An 11,181-nucleotide genomic window follows, 5' to 3' on the forward strand; every position below is an offset into this window, starting at 1 on the left:
GTGTGAGGGAGGGGAGGAGTGTGTGTGTGAGGGAGGGGGGAGTGTGTGTGTGAGGGAGGGGAGGAGTGTGTGTGTGAGGGAGGGGGTGTGTGAGGGAGGGGGGTGTGAGGGAGGGGGGGAGTGTGTGTGTGAGGGAGTGTGTGTGTGAGGGAGGGGGTGTGTGAGGGAGGGGGGTGTGAGGGAGGGGGGGGGAGTGTGTGTGTGAGGGAGGGGGGGAGTGTGTGTGTGAGGGAGGGGGTGTGTGAGGGAGGGGGGTGTGAGGGAGGGGGGTGAGTGTGTGTGTGAGGGAGGGGGGTGAGTGTGTGTGTGAGGGAGGGGGGGAGTGTGTGTGTGAGGGAGGGGGGGAGTGTGTGTGTGAGGGAGGGGGGAGTGTGTGTGTGAGGGAGGGGGGGGAGTGTGTGTGTGAGGGAGGGGGGGAGTGTGTGTGTGAGGGAGGGGAGTGGGGGGAGTGTTATAGGTGTGTTTAGTTTTTTAAAATGTTCAAAAAAACTGGCTAAATAACCTCATTAGCCTCTCTTCCCCCTCCAGTCGCTCTCTCTCTTCCCCCTCCAGTCGCTCTCTCTCTTCCCCCCCAGTCGCTCTCTCTCTTCCCCCTCCAGTCGCTCTCTCTCTTCCCCCCCAGTCGCTCTCTCTCTTCCCCCCCAGTCGCTCTCTCTCTTCCCCCCCGTCGCTCTCTCTCTTCCCCCCCAGTCGCTCTCTCTCTTCCCCCCCAGTCGCTCTCTCTCTTCCCCTCCAGTCGCTCTCTCTTCCCCCCAGTCGCTCTCTCTCTTCCCCCCCAGTCGCTCTCTCTTCCCCCCCAGTCACTCTCTCTTCCCCCCAGTCGCTCTCTCTTCCCCCCCAGTCGCTCTCTCTCTTCCCCCCAGTCGCTCTCTCTCTTCCCCCCCCGGTCGCTCTCTCTCTTCCCCCCCCAGTCGCTCTCTCTCTTCCCCCCAGTCGCTCTCTCTCTTCCCCCCCAGTCGCTCTCTCTCTTCCCCCCCCAGTCGCTCTCTCTCTTCCCCCCCAGTCGCTCTCTCTCTTCCCCCCAGTCGCTCTCTCTCTTCCCCCCCCAGTCGCTCTCTCTCTTCCCCCCCAGTCGCTCTCTCTCTTCCCCCCCAGTCGCTCTCTCTCTTCCCCCCCAGTCGCTCTCTCTCTTCCCCCTCAGTCGCTCTCTCTCTTCCCCCCCAGTCGCTCTCTCTCTTCCCCCCAGTCGCTCTCTCTCTTCCCCCCCAGTCGCTCTCTCTCTTCCCCCCCGTCGCTCACTCTCTTCCCCCCCAGTCGCTCTCTCTCTTTCCCCCCCCAGTCGCTCTCTCTCTTTCCCCCCCCAGTCGCTCTCTCTCTTTCCCCCCCCAGTCGCTCTCTCTCTTTCCCCCCCCAGTCGCTCTCTCTCTCTCTCTTCCCCCCCCAGTCGCTCTCTCTCTCTTCCACCCCCCCCTAACCCCCCCCCCAGTCGCTCTCTCTCTCTTCCAACAACCACATGCCCTCGAAAAAGCCTCGGCACCGCCGGGCACCCCCAGCTAGTCTATATATATAAAAGGATATGTCCCTCTGTCCGGCTATACAATCAAAAGTTATAGAGCGTACCTACACATATGTTATATCAAAAGAAAGCTCATCATTAGGGGACTCTTGTAGGCATATTTACTTTTTAGTCACACAAAAATTGTTTGGGCAGTGTACAAAAAACGTTCAAAATTACTCAAAAATCCACTCATTAGCGCTTGACCAATCCTACCTCTCATTAGCATTGAGTGACGTGCTGCTTGACCAATCCTGCAGTTCACTCACCTGATGCTTGACCAATCGGTGCTTCACAGGCGGGACCTAATGCTCCAGTCTCCCTAAACTTCGCTGCCATTTTTTTCATCCCCACAGGGACACCACCAGCCAAACAAACCCCCACATTCCAACTTTGGCAGCGGCAGGTGAGTTTCCACGCAGCGGGTGGGTCATCGGCAGCGGCCGACCGTCAACCGCGCCACCCACGGGGGAGCTCCATCCCCACAGCAACCCCCACATTGCGGCTCCCGATCCCGCTTCTGCCCCGCCGCACCGGCAGGTAAGTTGGGCTCACTCGGGCCGTGCCTCGCAACCGCTTGGCCCGACACACACAGCGGTCGGGGCAGCGGCGGCAGCCGCCCGTCAGCCACGCGATCCGCGAGGGAGCTCAGCTCCGGTCCGTCTCCACCCGACAGCCCGGCCACGCCTCAAGCGCTAGGCCCTGCACGGCCACTATCAGAATGGCACTGGGCCTCAGGTGCTAGGCAGGGTGAGGGGAGGGGGGGGAGGTGAGGGGAGGGGGGGGAGGGGGAGGTGAGGGGGGGAGACGGGGAGGTGAGGGGGAGAGGGAGGGAGGCAGGGAGAGGACAGCACAGGGAGAGGGGGAGAGGGACAGAGAGGGGGGACACACAGGGGCACGGAGACCGCGCGGCCCAAAATTGCCCTGGCAACGCCGGGCTCCCCTGCTAGTACATATATACATACATACATGTGAGGCACGGTTGGAGTGATGGCAGAAGGGAAGATCTAGTAACTTACCAGAGTAGCCATGCAGCCGCAGTTCATAAGATCACAAAATTGATACCAATGAGGACAGCCATTCAGCCCATACCAGTTGATCACCCTTTGTGCAAAGAAGTTGTTACCAACATCAGTCTAATTTTGCCTTTTGCCACTTTGAACATTGTCATGATTTAACTTGGGTTAATGTTCACATTTACCTTCTCTATATCATTTACTATCCTATACCATTAAGAAGTCTTCTTCTCTTACCCTTCTTAGGCAGTCCCTCGGAGCCGAGCATGACTTGCTTCCACATTAAAAATGAGTTCTCAAGTGACTGATGAGTCCAATGCGGGACCTACAGTCTCTGTCACAGGTGGGGCAGACAGTGGTTGAAGGGATGCTTGGGTTGACGTGCGCTCCTTGCGCTGCCTGTGCTTGGCTTCCGCTTGCTCCCAGCGAAGAATCTCGAGGTGTTCGGCACCTTCCCGGATGCTTCTCCTCCACTTTGTGCGGTCTTGGGCCAGTATTCCCAGGTGTCGGTGGGGATGTTACACTTTTTCAAGGAGGCTTTGAGGGTGTCCTTGAAGTGTTTCCTCTGCCCACCTGGGGCTCTCTTGCCGTGCCGGAGCTCCGAGTAGAGCGCTTGTTTTGGGAGTCTCGTATCGGGCATGCGGACAATGTGACCCGTCCATCGGAGCTGATTGAGCGTGGTCAAAGCTTCGATGCTGGGGATGTTGGCCTGAGCAAGAACATTGACGTTGGTGAAGTCACATTAAGAAGTCACCTCTTAGTCATCTCCTTTTAAGGTTGAAAAGTCTTACCTCATATCTCAACTCGCTGATACAAGGGAGCAACCTGTTTGATATGCTGGAGAATTAAGGGTTAATAATTGAACAGATCTGTATAACTATAACTGGTCGTGGAGCAACAGGCTTTCTAAGATAAACAGGAAAACAGCGGGATGCTTCTGCAAAGAAATAAGTGACTGGGACAACAGCAACCATGAGTGATTAATGTATAACTTTAGTGACTAGTGTAATAAACATAGGCAGAGGGATCAATTAACTATGGTATAGAGTGGATGTTTAGGTAAATAAGCTGTCAATAAACTGTTCTTGAAAGGATCCGAGAACAGATAGATCATGAAGTCTTGTTTATGAAATATATTTTTGAAATAAGTAACTAAGATTGTTTACTAAATAAACTGTTCTTGAAAGGATCCAAGAACAGATAAATCATGAGGTCCTACCTGTGAAATGTACCTTTTGAAGTAGGCAAACTGAGGTGTATAAAGGAGGATGGTTTTCCAGAGTTAGTTGGAGAGTTCGAGAGAGAAACTTGAAGCTGTTCCTTTGTACTGTGTAGATTGATCACCTATGCTGTATAGGAATAAAGTCTGTTCCATTTTCTCCACTATCAAGTGTCTCGTGCTTACTTGAAGCGTGTCGTTGTGAACCACAGAAGGAAGGAGGTTGACCAATGGTTGACTCAACAATTGGTGTTGTGACTTGTCCAACGAATATGAGGACGGTGAATATGATTTAATATCGACTGTGGGAATAACTAGCTCCTGGGAATCAAGATCCAGGGAATAGGATGGAATCAGACAAAATAGAAGGTTTCGCCACCAAGTTGGTCCCTTTGAAAATTTCTGACTGGATTAGAAGTAAAGAGGGACCCAATGGATTTTGCAAAGCAATTTTAAAGGGTAGCTGGGAGGAGATTGCGAAGGCACTGGAGAACATGTGCCAGCAGAAACAAAAACATAGTAGGCAGAAAATGTTCCTGTCGCAGCAGAAACAAAAAGACAGAAATCATACCTGTTTCAGGGGCTTTGTCTGGGAATAGGCGCCCTCTGGAGGCAGCACAATTAGACGCAGGCTGAAAATAGAGTCTTGAAGACAGAAATAGAGAAATTTAAGGAGGAGTGCGATGCTGTTAGGATCTACGCAGTACAAGCTACCAATTCCTTCCTGGCTAGCCACGATGCTATTGAGTGAATACGTGGTGAGAGGAAGGAGTTGGAAGATGAGTTGGACAGACTACAGATAGAAAAGGCGCTGGAAATAGTGTGCCAGCAGAAACAAGGGTGCAATGGCCCTGGGTTGAAAAAGAAACCGGCGAGACGGTTGTTAGCGTATGTGGCTCACTTCTGTGCGCAGGGAAGTGCAACTAAAGTGGGTGATGTAATAAAAGAGGAAAAAAAGTCTGAGGTGTTGCTATTTAATGTGGTAAAGGAAGCCAAGGATACTCTTCTTTGAAATCGTGCCATAGGATCTTTTACGTCCAACTGAGAGAGCAGACGGGGCCTTGGTTTAACGTCTCATCCAAAAGACGGCACCTCTGACAGTGCAGCACTCCCTCAGCACTGCACTGGAACATCAGCCTAGATTTTTGTGCTCAAGTCACTGGAGTGGAACTTGAACCCACAACCTTCTGACTCAGAGGCGAGGGTGCTACCAACTGAGCCATGGCTGACAAGAAATATAATTATATTAGGATCTTTTGCATGAGTTTTTAAGTTGCAAAGATGTTCTAAACAGTAAAATGGAGTTTATTTGTTTTTCTTTTGACAATTTTTTAAAAGTTTACTTGAAAGCTGCGAGAAGCTGCATGATGCAAGCTGATGCTGACTGATGGTGTCTGGGCCCATCTTCTTTTTACTGCAAAAAAGTTAACCCCTTCCACAGGCAGCTAATTTAAATTTTTCTGGTATCAGGTTAAATCTTCACTACGCAACAACTTTTGTATTGCTGAATGGAAACATATATCCGGCATTATTAAATTTAAAGGAGTAAAAAGTCAGCTCCGGAGCTTGGTGATGTGGAGCGCAGCGCTATCTTACCATGCAACGTCCTCCTGGTGGAATTAATGGAGGCCTCTGACCCAAAGTTCCTGTCCACAGTCGGTGTTGCTGCTTCTTACAGCCTGTGGGAGCGAGGTTGTGGAGTTCGCAAGGCATTGTGGGCAATTAAAGGGGCAATGCATTCAAAACTAATAAAAATTAAAATCAAGTGAAAAAATGCATTTTTCAGCCCTTACTGCCTTTCAAAAAAAATATTAAAAATAATTCCTAAATGGCAGTCTTCAGCTCTTAAAGCTGAATTGTCTTTCAATTCAAAAAAATGGAAAAAGTGCACTAACACGAATGGCTCAGCAAGCCAGGGAAGGGGCACCCAGGGTCTCGCATGTAGCACTCCAGCTTTGTGCAGGAGGTCAGCACTGCAAGTGAGGCCCTCTATCCACAGGGGCCAGGAGGCCCTCTAGAAAGAACGATATGGGACCACATCACTGAGGCCGTTACTGCCAGCAGTGTCGCCCCCACCACCTGGCTCCAGTGCCCAAAGAAGCTTCATGACCTCAGACCACTGGTCAAGGTCAGCAAATGCATCTTCAAAAGCCATCTCCTACCAACTGCAACACTCGACTCACACACTACTCAATGCACGACGCCCCACCCAATCACTCACCTACCAACAATCTGCACCAATCATGAGGCCTATCTCCCATTCCTAGCTTCACCTCACCCCCTAGGAGGAGACAGTGCAGGCAAGAGCATGGCTGAGCCCTTGACCAGCAGCGGAGCTGAAAGGATACAAGATACTGGTATCCTCTTACGTTATCCTCCTTCTGGCATGCACCTCATGCTTTCCCGCCCTCCCGTCACCACAACTCCACCCGTGTGCCTTCCTCATTTCACACACCCAAGAAATGCAACCTGCCCAGCCAGTGATTGGCCAAGAAGAGGGCGAGGAGAGTGAACAACTACAACAACAACTTGTATTTATATAGCACCTTTAACATAGTAAAACATCCCAAGGTGCTGCACAGGAGCATTTTAAGACAAAAAACTTGACACCGAGCCACATAAGGATAAACTAGGGCAGGTGACCAAAAGCTTGGTCAAAGAGGTAGGTTTTAAGGAGCATCTTAAAGAAGGAAAGAGAGGGAGCGAGGCAGACAGGTTTAAGCAGGGAATTCCAGAGCTTAGGGCCTAGGCAACAGAAGGCATGGCCATCAAAGGTTGAGCAATTATAATCAGGGATCCTCAAGAGGGCAGAATTAGAGGAGCGCAGGTATCTCGGGGAGTTGTGGGGCTGAAGGAGATTACAGAGATAGGAAGGGGGCGAGGTCATGGAGGGATTTGAAAACAAGGATGAGAATTTTGACATCGAGGCGCTGCTTAACCAGGAGCCTATGTAGGTCAGCGAGCACAGGGGAGATGGGCGAACGGGACTTGGTGCGAGTTAAGACACGGGCAACAAGAAGAAGAAGATTGATTTGACACTCTCAGCCACCAGCTCCTCAAGAACAACTAGCAAGGACATTTGTAGTGTCCCCTACTGAAAGCTAGCAGCCTTCCACCAGCCATGTTTCAGCCACTGGGGTAGCACTGCCTGACATTAGGAGAATAGGCAAAGGCACACACAAGAAAGTCGCTAAGATAATGCATACAGGCAATAAGTTGATTTCTTGATGTCACATTGGACAGATAGGCGTATATAGGTGGATTGGAACGTTTGCTTTGTGGTGGCTTTTATTTCAGCATTGTGGCCAAGAGGACATTGTGATGGTCAGTAACAGAGGGAAGGTAAGGTGTGGGACTAATGTTGAAAGGGGAATTGGGGTTGTGGTCATTGGGACCACAGGCAAATGATTCCATCCCGGATATCCCAGCCACAAAGGGGCTGTCTGGGATGCATCCTTCCTTCTGCTTCCTCTTCTTCAGCTTCCTCCTCTTCTGCGTCTTTCTCTTCCCTCTGCAAGCGGATGCTGTAAATGTGAAATGACAGCATAAAATGCTGGAAATACTCAGCTGGTCAGGCAGTATCTTGACCTGAGATGTGAACTCTGTTTTTCTCTCCACGGTGTTGCATGACCTGCCAATTATTTGCAGTATGTTCTGTTTTCTCAAAGGTTTTCATTTACCATCCGATCCCTTGCAAGCGTCCAGCAGCACTCCCTTAAAAACTTTTCACATCTATTGCAGCAAGCCACCACTTCAATAAAATTTAAAAAAAAAAGTCCAAAACCTTAAATTCAAACTTTTCTGAACGATGTGTGTGTCCTTTTAAGAGGTGCAGACTTCGCCACTATCAGCCTGCTTGCACACCAGGTTAAACTGGCATGCTTAGGACCCAGCGCTAAGGTTGAAATTCGCGCTTGTGATGTAAAGTTGGCGTTAGCGCCGCCAGTGCAAAGTTAGGGACCAAAATGGCAGCCACCACGGTTTTAGACTACCATTCTGTGTTTCTCAGAGAGAGTGTTCTCTGTTCTGCCTGAAGTCTGTGTGTGGACAGTATGTCTTTTTTGATGTAATTAACCTAAAATGAATATTCCACCAAACTTGATTGAAAACAAAGGAGATCATATTTATTGATGGACAAAGATGCTGGGGTCTTTGTCATTGTCTCAAAACTACAGAAACTACATATTTTTAACAAACTTACCTTTTCAGTGGAGACCTGCAGTGGTCCCTTTAAGGACATTCTGTTAGGCCACATACAGATCTTATTTTCGTGAATGCAGGCGGTGCCAGTACTGTGCGCCTCAGAACAAACTAATATTGCAGAAGGGACCTCAAAAGGTATTAGGTCTTTTATTTGTATATGCAAAGGACATAACAGCCCCAATATTTACAGGGAGGCAGGGAGGGAGCGGGGGCAGGGGCAGTTTTGCATCGGGTCTCTCAGGTCCAGCCAAATTTAACGGCAGGACCGGATTAACTTTATTTGTCTCCATTTCCCAGCTACAGCCAGTCAGATTGAGAGGCTGGCTGACTGACTGGCGGGCAGGTAGGCCTTCGGCACCAGGCCACAGCCGGGGAGTGGAGAGGCGGGAAGATGGGATCGGAAAGGCTGGGGGGTGGGGTGGGGGTGGCATATGGTGCCTGAAAGACAGGCATGGTGAAATCAAATTTCTAGGCCTATCTGTATTGAATCCCCTCACCATTTTAAAAACTTCAGTCATATGCCCACATGGCCCCACTTAAGAGCATGAGCAGCCAAAATCCAGGCTGAATGTCAGTGAAGTGCTGCATTGTCAGAGGTGTTGCCTTTTGAATGAGTCATTAACACAAGGTTCTGTCTGCCTGTTCTGTTGGGTGTAAAAGGAGGGAAAAAGAACAGGGGAGTAATCCTGGCCAGCATTTATCCCTTCAGCAGCACCTTCAAAAATAGATTATCTGGTGATTTAGCTCACTGCTGTTTGTAGGACCTTCCTATGTATAAATTATCTGCAATATTTGCCTACATTATAATAGTGACTATACTTCAAAAGTTCCTCAGGGCAGTGTCCTAGGCCCAACCATCTTCAGCTGCTTCATCAATGACCTTCCCTCCAACATAAGGTCAGAAATGGGGATGTTCGCTGATGATTGCACAGTGTTCAGCGCCATTCACAACTCCTCAGATAATGAAGCAGTCCATGCCCGCATGCAACAAAACCTGGATGACGTTCAGGCTTGGGCTGATAAGTGGCAAGTAACATGCGCGCCACAAAAGTGCCAGGCAATGACTATCTCCAACAAGCGAGCGTCTAACCACCGCCCCTTGACATTCAACGGCATTACCATAGCCGAATCCCCCACCATCAACATCCTGGGGGTCATCATTGACCAGAACCTTAACTGGACCAGCCACATAAATACTGTGGCAACAAGAGCAGGTCAGAGGCTAGGTACTCTGCGGCGAGTGTTTCACCTCCTGACTCCCCAAAGTCTTTCCACCATCTACAAGGCACAAGTCAGGGGTGTGATGGAATACTCTCCACTTACCTGGATTAGTGCAGCTGCAACAACACTCAAGAAGCTCAACACCATCCAGGACAAAGCAGCCCGTTTGATTGGCACCCCATCCACCACTTTAAACATTCACTCCCTCTACCACTGGCGTACTGTGGGCTGCAGTGTGTACCATCTACAAGATGCACTGCAGCAACTCGCCAAGGCTTCTTCGGCAGCATCTCCCAAACGCGCAACCTCTTCAACCTAGAAGGACAAGGGCAGCAGGTGCATGGGAACACCACCACCTCCAAGTTCCCATCCAAGTCACACACCATCCTGACTTAGAAGTATATCGCCGATCCTTCATCGTCGCTGGGTCAAAATCCTGGAACTCCTTACCTAACAGCACTGTGGAAGTACCTTCACCACACAGACTGCAGAGGTTCAAGAAGGCAGCTCACCACCACCTTCTCAAGGGCAATTAGGGATGGGCAATAAATGCTGGCCTTGCCAGCGGCGCCCACATCCCATGAACGAATAAAAAAAAGTACCTCATTGGTTATGAAGCACTCTGAGACATCCTGAGGATGTCAAACATGCTATATAATTGCAAGTTGTTTTCTTTCTTAATTTAAGAAAATGAAAGAGGGAAGAGTGGCTATATAATCACATAAGTCTATTCCATTTATAGTAGAACACTGTGTGAAAGATCTAGAGTGGAGATAGATTATAGTGACAAGTTCCTTTGGAATAGACAGAGCCATTCTGCATAACATACATGCTGCTCAGATACATTTCTTGGAAGCGGTCTTCCTTTAAGGCTGGAAAACTACCAAACATTCATCAATTGTAGCTGGGGATTTAAACCTGGTCCTCATAGGTTTATGTATAGCTAGAGGTAACCACCCAACACCGATCCACCCATTCCAAAATTTTACCCACACTGTACTCCAACATATACTTCCAAACTTAAGAGTTTTGGGGTTTAGAGGACATCCTGAATATCACAGATAACAGCCCAATAGCGATCTAAGATGATGCATTGGTTCCTTTGTATTCAGTCTCTTTCCTGAAAACAAGAAATGTTCTTAATTACTGTTCAATTCCACCTTGACACAAAAGCTGGAGACAGTAATAGATAGGTACATACAGGAAAACAGACCCAGGAAGGGATAGCTGAGCAAATGGTTTTCCTACGGGACTTTTCAGCTTCAAGATTTCAATTATATTATAGATTTATAAATGGGTCATTTGCTACATAGAGAATAATCCAACATGCATTATAAGGCTATAGTCTAACCAAGTAACCATAAAGCTTTTTACCCCGAGATTAGATTCTGGCCACGGCCTGACTTCTCTAGTGTCTGTTTTTTAAGACAAGTATAGCGCTTATATCCAGCACTTGTTATTTAACCTTTTGAGCCTTTTTATTGCTGGTGATAGATGATGGTGTGTGCAACAAGTCCTTGATGTATGCGATTCTTCACAAAAGGATTTAAAGCTGAAAAATATTGGCCCAGAAATTGCGGTCGACGGCATAGCTATGGAGTACGCCGCCGACCTCCGAAAAGAATTCGCAATTACCTTGTGCGAGGCAGCACACATACACGTGCTGTCCGGTGCTGCAGAGCTTTGCGCAGCGTATTGCATCACGGTGCCCAGGATCGCAGCGTAAAGCCTATGCGCAAGAGAAGACGCGCCCACAAAATCTGCCAAAACTGACATTTGCTAAGTCACGCTCACAGAAGCTTCTTTCAGTCTGCAGAGGCGAGTAGCATTGAAATTACCTGTATTAGTTAAATGTAAGTGCTTTTTAATGTTTATAAAAACTTTAAAAAATGTTTAGAAACTTTTAAAGACTATTAAAGATTTTTAAAGACTTTTAAAGACTTTTTTTTAAACTTTGAATAATTTTTTAAAGTTTTAATGAAACGGCAAAATGTTTGTAAAAAGTTGAGCAAAATAATGTAAAAGTA

Source organism: Somniosus microcephalus, chromosome 5 (genome assembly GCF_052327205.1).
Source record: "Somniosus microcephalus isolate GS21.2 chromosome 5, FLI_Smic_1.0, whole genome shotgun sequence".
NCBI lineage: Eukaryota > Metazoa > Chordata > Chondrichthyes > Squaliformes > Somniosidae > Somniosus > Somniosus microcephalus.